The sequence below is a fragment of the Helicoverpa armigera genome, chromosome 19 (genome assembly GCF_030705265.1).
Source record: "Helicoverpa armigera isolate CAAS_96S chromosome 19, ASM3070526v1, whole genome shotgun sequence".
Lineage (NCBI taxonomy): Eukaryota > Metazoa > Arthropoda > Insecta > Lepidoptera > Noctuidae > Helicoverpa > Helicoverpa armigera.
Genome location: NC_087138.1, coordinates 9,077,529 through 9,089,661, shown reverse-complemented (window position 1 = coordinate 9,089,661; position 12,133 = coordinate 9,077,529). Strand labels below are relative to the sequence as shown.

Sequence of the window (12,133 nt, the reverse complement as noted above, 5' to 3'; positions counted from 1 at the left end):
CTCAGAAGAGTTACGGTTATCGAGAGAGTTGTGGAAGTAGCGTCTCTTTGCATCTCTACACATTCGACTGCAACGGTTACGCAATGTCTTGTAGGTAATGAGGTTGCGTTCAGACGGACTGCGCTTCCACCTACGCTTGGCTCTGTCTCGACTGGCCATCACCTCCCTTATAGCAGGAGTGAGCCACGGAGCAGGAGCATACTTAACTTTGACACGGCGGAGTGGAGCATGAATGTCAAAAAGTTGCAATAACTTACAATTAAATAAACTCACCATTTCATTAACGCAGGTACTCATGAATATGCTAAACCAGTCAATGCAATCAGCATCACGCTTCAATGCCTCCAGATCAATGCCCTTGTAATTCCGAAGATACAGGTATTGAGGCTTACGCTTAGGAGGACGAATCCGATAGGATAAAAAGATTAGATCGTGATAGGAAAAAGATGCTGAAATCTGACCATGAGAGGATACATTACTTGTCTTAGATACTACTATTAGATCAAGGAGAGAAGGAGTGCAGTTGGGAAAATGATGAGTAGCAGACAGAGGTAAGAGACTGAGATTGAAAGAAGAAAGGAGCGATTGAAGTTTAAGAGCTCGCCTGTCATCTATACTTATAATAAATTCTTTAATAAACAAGTATTAAAGTCACCCATCAAGACCACGTGTTCGTAAAGGGGGGAAAAATCATGCAGGAGCGTGTCCAGTGAGCCAAAGTAATCAATGCTCAGGTTGGGGCTATAAAATACACCCAGGAGTACCTTAGTATGATTAAGAAGGACTTCGAGAAATAGGTGCTCTGCCGATTCCGAGTACACTGACGGCGAAGCACTGATGATCTTAAAAGGTATTCCAGCCCTTAAATAAATAGCAACACCACCACCCCCCTTCCCAGTTCTATCATTACGGATAAGGACAAAGCTAGGCAGGGCATAGTGGGTAGACAAGAGAGAGGGCTTAAGAAAAGACTCGGATATCAACAGAGCATCAAGATGAGATTATGAGATGATTATCTAAAGACGAATTCATAAAATTAAAAATAGTTCGATTTTTTGTTAATTAAGTATTCAAAAACACAGATGTTCGATCGAAAAAAAGTAAGCATATAAAACATTCAATCATGACCTTTTACATCACCAGAAAATACATTAACATTTATTCATTACCTATTTCTGAGAGAAAAAAATGTTTGTACATAAGCAGATCTAATGCATATAGAACATAATTTCTAGTCTCTGGTTTCCTACATCCTTCCACTTATATTGATACATAGAATCCATTGTCTTCAGCGATAACCTTTTGACAGCGCACTCTGGCGAACCTTTAGGCTTCTATACATACTTACTTTTTGATCTGTAAGAACCTATTATTGCTTAGAATATTACTAAAGCTTGTTGAAGATATTTATCAGCAATTGAATTCGTGTTACTAGCTTTCGCCAGCGGTTTCACCCGCTTCCAATGGGAACTACTCCGTGCATCCTTGCAAAAAGTAGCCTTCTTCAAATGGGCTCGGCTCTATCTATTACTGAAAGAGTTTTTCGAATCGGTCCAGTAGTTTCAAAGATAAAAGCGTTCAAACAAACTCTTCAGCTTTATAACTCCCGATAACGCAGTGCATAATGCATATGCATATGTATGTTGCTTCTGTATATCTTACCTTAACCTATAACTTTCACTTCAATGTTTATGCTGCATCTATAAGCTTCAATGTACCTGTATTCCTTTTAAAAACTGACGAATAAATCAATTCGCCAACTTAATTTTCATGGATGTCACTGGACAGTACTACAGATTGTAGACAAGCATTCGACCTTCAGTTAATTCATTCTATTTTATGCTATTGTATTAGCTCTTAAACTGAAGAGTACATGAGCTAATAATCTAAACAATTCTATCGATTTTGAATCGTATTTCTGAATGGACAGGGTGTGTATTTGGTTAAGGATTTATTACTTAAGCATCAATGGTGAACTAGTAATGAAAGGAGGACTGTCTCAGTCGATCGTTTTTACGAATAATCATTTGGTAAATTCACTACATTTCCCTTTTATATGTGGAGAATTGATATTCTTGTGAATAATATGTCCTTAAATGACATGGTGGTTTTCGGGGATTTATAATTAAACAAAGACCGTCCCGTTTTTCCCTACCATTTGGGATAACATAGTCCGACTGAGATTGACTTATTCAACTTCTGCAAAATCGGTGGTTCCTAATTAGCCTTTTCTTTTTTACGTGCCTGAAGTGGCACCATTCAAACCATCATGTTCCATAGAATAGTCCCCAAACTGTGATTGTTCTACTTGTTTCTGTATTTTCAGTTCTTCTGGTTTACGTATCCCATTAATTGGGAACCACTAACCTAGAGCATATGCCCAATAAGGACTCGCACTTGAGATCCCTAGTTAAGATCGTCCGTTTCAATGCTGTGGTGGTCCACTTAGTACTCATAAAGTTGCCAAACAAATGAGTCGTCAACATACATTGCCTTATTAAACATCGCAGTAAATGTACGTAACGTTTTTTATAACAAAGTCATATGTTCTATTGCCGCTCACGAATTGGGGCAGCGTAATATAAACAAGCACTACCGGTGTTGGCGACGGGAATAGACTGACGTGTTTTTTTACACGGCATAACAGCTGTAAATTGAGTCAGTGTTTAGTATTCTTATTGTCTTGTTAGATACTTGAATTACATAAAATTTTGCGAACACTTTCTTACGGGTATTGAAGATAAGGGTGTGAACCTGCACGCCTTATTACACTTGGCCGGTTAACCCCATGCTGTATACTTATGTATTAGCTTGTGTTATGGCTAACACAAAACACCCAGACTACAGCCAACACACTTGCTGGTACCGAGAATTGAACCCGGGACTATTAGTTCGGCAGTCTGGCATGGTGACCATTGCGCCAACGAGGTCTTTGAATATGATATGTACATTGCATCATCCATCACTTAGGACAGTGTGAGGAGATCCACAAATCCGATTGAACCTAATGCTACCAGATACAAAAACTCCAAGTTTTGAGGCGATCTGGGGCGCGATTTGTTAGTTAACTGTACACCTAATGCCCCCCTTCCCCTGCTTCCTGAGTTATCCTCGTCCATAGTAAATAAGCAGTAGTTACTGTAGTTAGCTCCCTATCTAAACACAGCATTGACTCACGCCTGAATCATTCACCAGTCTACCCATTCATGATGTGACATTCCCGCCTCTATGTAATAGGACGGATTATATCATAATACTCGTATTTTGATTCGCTTCTGTTATTGTAGGGTTTTCACTACACTACATATATGTTTAACGCCAATTGTAGTGATTTTCCTCATACCTACATTAGTTCTCTTTCAGGTGTGGGAAAGTCCCTAGTGATTAACATTTCGATGAGAAGCTACTTATGTAATAATATGTCAGTCACCAATTCTAATAAATTGCCGAAAGAAGACTGTCCTTTGTCTCATTATAATGTAAAATATAATTTACCTTGCACCAAAGTGAATGTACCGACTTCAGGAACTTCTTATGTTAATTCAGGATGCTCTCGCTATGAATTCTACTCCTAGTAAGACGTGTTATTATGTGGAAAGTTAGGAAAAACCCGATTTCGGAACTATCTTTTTCATTAGCATAAAAAATATGGTGCCAGACTGTTAGTAGCAGCAGGGACAAAGAGATAAGATAATGATTGATTGATGATAAATAAATCTAACGTTACTAGGAATTATGTATTCTCTATTTAAGATTATTTTCGCCATAACTTTACCTCGCTTCCGAATTTCAAAAAACTTCTAACACTTTGTAATTGTGATCTTCAAATTCGGAAGAAACAAATATCTTTACAAGAAAGAAATACAGGACTTTTAGATTTTTCTAGTATATAGTAGGATTTGCTTAAATACATATAGGTCACATAAAGGTTTTATCCTACTCATAAAACCTTTTTACCTGTCATTTAACGCAGCGGACTGTCATCAGACCTCCGTTATGTAACATAGAAGGTATTTAACCCCTCTGCTCGACAAGATTTTGACATATGACTATACCGTTGATTCGGCGGGATATTTTGAATCGCGACATGGAAGTCAAAAATTTGTACTAACTTTCAACACATGAATTCTAAGTCCGTAATGCCTGATTAGAAGTATTTTACCTATAACTTTAGAGCTCACTTATTTGACAACAACGTGCAAAGGTCAAATGGGGTCAGTTAATTTAGAAAAATATAATAATTACGGTGTTTTTAAGTCTATCGAAAAGTTAGGCATTTCAAATTTGGTGAAAACTTACCAATAAATAATCGCATCACTTTCTCAAACACAACACAAACGTCATATTTGTAACATTTTCAATCCGTTGCAATACATTTCGTGCACTTATTTATGTTCAACAACTAAAAAATCAGCACATAAAATACACAATAAAAATGAACAATTTACAAGATCAAAAAGAAGTAGAGTTTGGAATGGAGTATTTTTTTTTTTTTCAATCAGCGGTGTGCATTCGATACCTAAATCGGATATTTATTATAAATAATCGAATACCAATTTTATATATACCTATTTTTTAATAGCAACTTATTTCAATTTTATTTATTAATTTGAAATTATAGGTTCAATTTGTTTTTGTTGTTAAGAAAAAAGATATTTAAGTTTTATGAAAGTTTTTAGCATTAAATTTTTATATGTATTATTTATTTTGGTGTTGCGTCATTCGTAATAATGTTTAACTTTAATTGAATTTTTATTACCTATTACGGAATTTTAATTTATTCTTATATTATTTCTCAACAATTCTAAGATTTTTGTTTCGGCGGAGGGTAAGCCTGGCGTTCTGAAATATATAACAATTTGTAACTACCAAAGTAATGTACTTATTTGATGATGAGAAACAATAATAATAATTGATTAATTTTAAAGTCACCAAATATTTTTAACCGAATCCCAAAAAGGAGGTGGTTCTCAATTTGGATGTTTGTTTTTGGTCGAAGGGCTATATTCCCCATATTTGTTATTAGGTCCAGGATCTGATGATGGAAACCTTGAGAAATCGAGGGCAACTCTCGAAAATTGTAAGCATAGATAAGGTTATAACTTGAGACTCAGATGTATATCTGATAACACTATGAAACAGTAAAGGTTTGGAGCTGACCTGATGATGGAGACCAGAGAAGGTCGAGGGAACTCGACAACCGAACTTCTCTCGTCTCCATCTCCTTCACTGTTGCAGAGGCCTCAAGGTTCCATCATCAGATCCTGACCTGATGATAATGGGACCACCTCGGAAGTATACGCTAACAAACAAAAAAAGAATCATCAAAATCGATAAATAAATGGCGGAGTAATCGCGTAACAAACATACAAAAAAAACGGTCGAATTGAGAACCTCCGCTTTTTGGGAAGTCGGTTAAAAATAAGTCCGCGGCGGCCATCTTTCCATCTTGGACCAGCTTTCAATGAACAGCGAACTATTTGCCCTTTCAAACAATAAACTCGTCATAACATTTTGCGATAACTACACCTACAACTACGGCTCTCGTCAAATAGCTTTGCCGCTCAGTTAAAAAGTTGGAAGTAACGAATCGCCATTAAGTTTGGCAGGTCTACAGGAATCCTGCACATCAAACACCCGAAGAAATAAATAAGTCTTTATTTGCCGTCTTCAGAAACCCTAAAAACCGAAGATTTTGTTTTATTCCGGCTACAACGTATTTTCTACCACTGATTTTCTAGCATTTTTTTCAAAATAAATTAAGTCATTTTACTTTTCCTAATTTATTTTCAGATTATGGTAAGTATACAAAATTGCAATTTAGTAATATTATAATATCAAATAATATAAAATTATTAAATCGATTCTTTATTTTAACGATTCGGATCATTCGATGCAAAACTTCTATCACCGTCGCCATCTTGTCTATGCGTCTTCAAATTTAAAAAAACAACTAATGTAAACAAACATGGCGAGTTCGATCAGAATTCCCGGTAATTACGATTGGATTTTAAAAAGGTATATTTCTAACGGGATGCTAAATATGAAAGGTTTGAATGCGTAAAAATAATTTAAATTTATTAAGTTATTTTATTTAGTACTCACAAATGTGGTTTGATTGGAAAGAAAATAAATATGAGCGTAAATAATTAGGAAAGTGTATGACTGATTCTTAGACCCCAATTGGGGTCTCAACCGAGCTTACGGTGACATTGATGTTCAGACCCCGATTGGGGTCCGCTACGGATTTGACGGTTAATCGTTATAGTACATACTCGTAACAAGACTGGCTGACTAGAAAGTGACTACCAGTTTCGGCATCACACACGCAGCATTCCAATTTTAAATCATTCGTGATCAGTATTTTCAATTAAACGTTAAATTATTTATGTTTACGTGTTACAGGAATGGTTGTTTTTGTTACATAAGTCTTGTTTGATCGGTCCTTTCTCGCCTTTAAAGAAAGTGTAAGTGATAATTTTATTAGTTACTTTACACTCCGAAACAATACACTTAGGAATAAAGCATCAGAGAACTTTATATAGGTGAAGATATTACGATAATTTTAAGCACGTAGTCTTTTTCTTTGCTCTTAATGCATTCATTTATAAAGCTATCGAATGTTAAATTCAGTGTCATTATCCCTTTCATTCTTACCAACCTAAATGTGCAATGGGCATGCGTGCATTCGAAGTAAGTTTTCCAGTATACGGACGGGTTAAACTCCTGACCTTTCGGTCGCCATTCACAGCCAACGCCTTTGGCAATAGCAAAATTGTAACTGGGCATAAGCCATACGATAAACGTTTAAACTTTTCTTTACAATGATTCCATATTTCTGGGAATAATATTGATTCCAGAAAATGGAATATAGGTCTATCAGCAGAACAAATATACAGGATAAATTGAATTTGAATACGGTTCCAATTGCCATCGAAATCTGTGAAATGTTTTCTCTAAAATAAACTTTAAACGCGTGACTTTATTAAAAATTATCAAATAGTGTCTAAACCTAAATTAATGGATAAACCGTAGAAATTATCGTCGCGTCAATATGACATGTCATTCATACAAAACGTTAAACCCCCGTTATTTCTCAAAAGCCTCACCCGTTTATAAAATATTAGTCACACAATTCACGGAAACTGATCGCTAGTGAATAATTTAATCAAAAAGCATCCAATAACAGTTGAGGTTTATTAAAAGAAACTCTACAACAAGATTAAATAAAACGACCTTATTCCACAATTGAGTGCGGCGCCTGGAAATGTGTTTTATACTTCTAGACACTTTGTAAGTTGCACGCTTAGTGGTAAAGTAAGCTAAATACAAAAATCAAAATTTTTGGGAATCATGAAATCCTCAAATCTCTTTACATGTTTACTTGCTACGAAAGTTTGGTCAATCTATTATTCACAAGGAAGGTTTTCAGTTTTACCTGCGTGTGAATCCTCGAAAATAATCTGAAGATAGGTAATGGGCGGAATTGACAAAGGTGTTCAGCGTTTATTTTAAACCACCCTTCGACTTCAATGTAACTTCTTAAAACATTTTCGAAGTTTTCAAGTTCACTTTGATCTTATCAATCGCATTGGCGTAACATGCATGTGTAAGGTAATTCGTCACAATATTTCCGCGATACAGTCTCAGGAAGAAATAGATATGAATCGCTAGAACCATATCAAGGTAGAACTTTAAACATTTTGGCAGTGTTGCCAAATTGGTGGTTATGGCAGTTCTCCCAGGTATTTAGCCACACCAAGGTTCAGACATGATCTTTCTTCTCCTCTTTTTTAAGTTGCAGGCAATCCCAATGTTAGGAAGATCCCTACTTTTTAAAGAAAACCCAAAATGGATTGTTGAGAATATAAGCTGCTATTTTATCAAACGACTAAAATTGTCAGTTTGATGTACAACTATAGCCGCCGCCCCATTTGTCTCTAGCTTTTGTGTCGCTGTTGTAAAACCTATTTACAGAAGCCCTAGTACATTTAACTCAGACTCGGCCTTTATTTTAAACTTATCGATCGCCTGTTGCGTGTCGGTACACTTTCACCGGCTGATTCTGTAATCTTACCGCTTATGATGTCATTACGGTCAAGTGTATGATAAAGGTAAATCCATATATTATTATAATATAGAATGTTATCATTTGCTCTATTTTTTCAATCGTCCTCCAGTCTGCGTCAGTATGTATCCGGTACAATGTCGTCTGGTATATAATCATTATCAGAGTTTTTTTTGTTATTAAACCGTGATTGATTAGTGTTATATATTGTTGATTGTTCGAAGCACGTGTTTTACTGTTTATTTAGTTTCTTATACATACTTTGGCTGTCGTTGTCATCACAAATAAGTGTCGTGTCGCCACCCGGATTTTACAAACTTGTAGCTATTTTGAGATGCGTAACTTAAGCTTTGGAATTTTATCACCTGGTGCATTAATAAAAGATTGTATATTTAAAGATTCGAGATATTTTTTTTTTGTATAGCAAGTTAATGAAAAGGATATGAATTTGTAAACCGCAAATTAGAATTGGTACCTCGAAAAAAAGTACTAGATACACCTAAAATTAACAAATGGTCCAACAGACTTCAAAAACATCGAGGGCTGATCATAAAACTTTAAAAATAATAAATCGTTACCACGAGTTGGTTGAACACGGTCTAGAAATGGTATTGATCACTAATTGTCCTACTTACGGATGTGCGCCACTGGGTTGTCCATCCACGTACATTTTAGACGGGACGGTATAAATAGATGGCGGCCTCTGCCTGTTTCTGGCGTGTATTAATGTCTAGGGCCGTAATTGTTTATTTATATTTACTGACAAGCCAAAAGCACCGTTTATTTGTGGATGCCCGAGTTTGAGGGTGATGGAGAATTGGAGGCGATGAGATGATCTGTCAATGGGGATCCTTGTGATGTCTTCATTTACTGGTCTAAAGTTTGTCTTGTTCATTAATTGTGTAGAATTTTAAATAAATCTATTTTGCTGTCCTCCTTTTGTAGGCCACGTGAAGCTGATGAAAGTAAGGAATACTCGAGTTACAAGATTAATTAAGATTATTAAGAAATTATTTGAATATTTTAAATATCACGAGCGAAATCATCTGTACAACATATCAAACAAAATGGTTGGTTCAGTCGCTGTGTACAAAGCCTCGCCGGCAGCTTCCATAAAAAGGTTAAATTTTTAATTTGACGTATCTCTCTTTATTACCAACAAAAGTTTTTTCATTAAGAACCGGAAAGCTTAATCGCTAATTAACTGTATGGTGTATCAAACCCATTTGTTTTGCTGGAATATAAATCTACGTAAATCGCGAAGATGTAGCCATGTTGAGTATTTTTTCTCACTGCAATATTACCAGATGTAAAATTTGAATTGTGCCAAAGAGGTCATGTCGTTTGGCATAGAAGACTGCTCCCTTAGGTAGGCGATGTAGCTGCACTATAATTGTGCCTTCAAGATCTCCGACTAGAGAGCAGTTTAATTAGTAGGCATATGTATGCAATGGAAATTAAAGGACATGCTGTCTAGCTGATGACGTAGGCAAGCAACAGTGTATGTCTATCTTGTGGAGTGTTAAAGGAATTAAGGTGTACATGTATAGGACAGGAACAGGAAGATTTTTATAGGAGTTCTGGACTTGTACTGGACTTTGATACTTAATTGGTCAATTTTACTTTCTTAAATAATTAAGTTAAGTTTCTCTAAACAGTCATGACTCTAAGTTATGGTGGATTAATGAGCCCCTATGTAAAACTAGAACAGTCGGCACGTTCAGGAAAGAAGCGGAAGTAAACGTATCTTTGACTTACTTATCGCGTTATAATAAACATAAACACACACATCGAACAGTTCTACCTTGACTTACAAAAATTGCTGATAATAATCCATTGATTACTTATTGATTAGATAAAGTTTTAAATTATAAGTTTGTTTTGTTATTATTTTTTGTTGTTGCGTTGAATAATTATTCTAAAGAGGATGCAATTGTTTCATTGAATTACAAATGGAGAACGAATCGAAATTGTTATTTGAATTAATAAGATATGCCACTGTTCCGGAGTCTGTTAGTGAACGATGTTTATAAAATTACGTAAAATGTATCAACAAACTGAAACGAAATAAGAAAATTATTCAGACCATTTTACGCTAGATTTAAGTTGCACTTTGCTATACAAGGATAACATAATTTCAGTCCATTCAATCCTACGTTCTGCGTAGGTTTAAAAGACCTAGTTACGAAGTCTTGAACAAATTACATTGCTTTTATACTTTATCTACATTGATCTTGACCATTTTGGCAGCGTCGCCACACACGACAATTGATGGATATGCGTTACAGTCGCAAATTGAACACACTAAGTTGTTGTCTAGTTATAATGAGTCACAAGTAGTTTCTGGGAAGAATTTAGCGTTTTAATATTTTCAGGACGTAGTATTCCATGAATGACTGCACGCCTTTCTGTTTGCTTGATAGTAGGTTGTGTCGGATAAGTTAGATTAAGGAGTCACCTTAGTTTTGAGATCCCCAATTCTCTTTCCATATTTATACCCATTGTTTTCTATGACCGAGTAAGCCCTGTTCAGCTACCAAATCCTTGGGTAGTCTATTTTCAAAATAAATTCTGTATGTCGTAAATGTGGTTTTAACGTGAATTTTGTTGCTCTTGCAGGATACCAAATGAACTTACACTTCATTGCAAGACTCAATCCCACAGTCTAAAAATATCGCGAATTTCTTGCGTTCGTTTTCTACATCTGTCTTAACCAAGAGACAAAAGGAACATATGTATGAACAAAAGATGAAGCTTCAATTACCATTTTCAGTTCACGTTTCAATAACATTACGTTGTTGAGTTAAGAAATTCATTTTTCTTAAAACACAATTTCCATCTGTTCCACAAACGTTGTCGAGTTATGTGCATACATTGTAGATGCTACCTTTACTTTCCAATGTTTTGCTTCTATGAAATGTCCTTCTACTTCTAGCTAAGAACTATTCCTTTTTTATTTTGTTTCTATCTTTGGATCAATTATTTTAACAAAAGGAAAATAATTTGGCCACATTTCGAATATTAGCTCGAGCTTTATGTACCTACTCAATACGATTTTAAGTACATGACCGCAACGTTTACCTTTATACATTTTGTGTTCGTGTTATTTTAGTTCCATTTTATTGTTCCCCGTAAAATTTAGCCTAGTATTATTTTATTTGACCTGCTTCAAAGTTGATGTTAGTAACAAGAATAAACCCATCGCCTACGAGCATTAGGACAATTCGTTTCCCTCGATTTATTACTCTAACTAGCGTGGGATGATAAACGCCCTTCATTTCGGTTGACTCAAAGTCTGGCGGCTACCAGTTATTTACCAATTGATTCTTTGGAAGCCTCTGAAATGTCTTATTTATCTTGATACTCTGTGGGTTTCGTGAAGGAGCTCGAGGCTATAATAAGACATAAATACTTGATTATGTCGTGATTTACCCATCTCAGGCTCAATGTTCAGCCAGAAAAAATGTGTGAGATTATTTAGTCAATATTGAACTTCTCTAAGAAACCTCACGATTTAATTAAGACAATTTAAACCATATTCCAGAAAAGGAGCTCCCAAACTTTTTCAGTTCGTGGCCCACTTACAGGGTTAGTTGTTCTTAGCTCCGTAGCTTGTCGAAATAGGTTATGATGGTAGAGAGCTTCAAAACGTAGTAAAACTGGAGCATCCTTATTTGCACTCTACGGCACACACTTTAGTCTTCTGTACTATCTATCGATGACGCCAGTGTGAGGTGCCTAGAACCTTTAATTTTAAGTTGCAGGTCAGGCTCCCAAAGTCATTGCTTTTTCTGTAAGAATTTCGTGCTTTGGAATGCAAAATTCAGACAATGGGACCCAGTCAAAATTACATTACTCAATGAGTTGTATTATAGTGCTTTAGAAAAGTAGTAAGTATTAAGTAATCTGTCGTACTACAACAATCGGCCTCCTGCGTCCTCGGAGGTCTGATAATGTGTTGTCCCGTATCAAAGTTCATGAGGTCCGAACTTATCTATTTATTTATTTATTTATTTATTTAAATCAGGCATCAAGGCCCATAGCAAACACTATACATAAATATTA

General features: G+C 35.7%; 1 protein-coding gene across 2 annotated transcripts in view; it reads left to right on the top strand.

Annotated features, from left to right (window-relative positions):
* The window catches only part of LOC110381777 (E3 ubiquitin-protein ligase SH3RF3), a 43,848-nt gene that overhangs the window by 6,015 nt on the left and 25,700 nt on the right, over nucleotides 1-12,133 (top strand). The gene's annotated exons all lie outside the window — the stretch shown is intronic.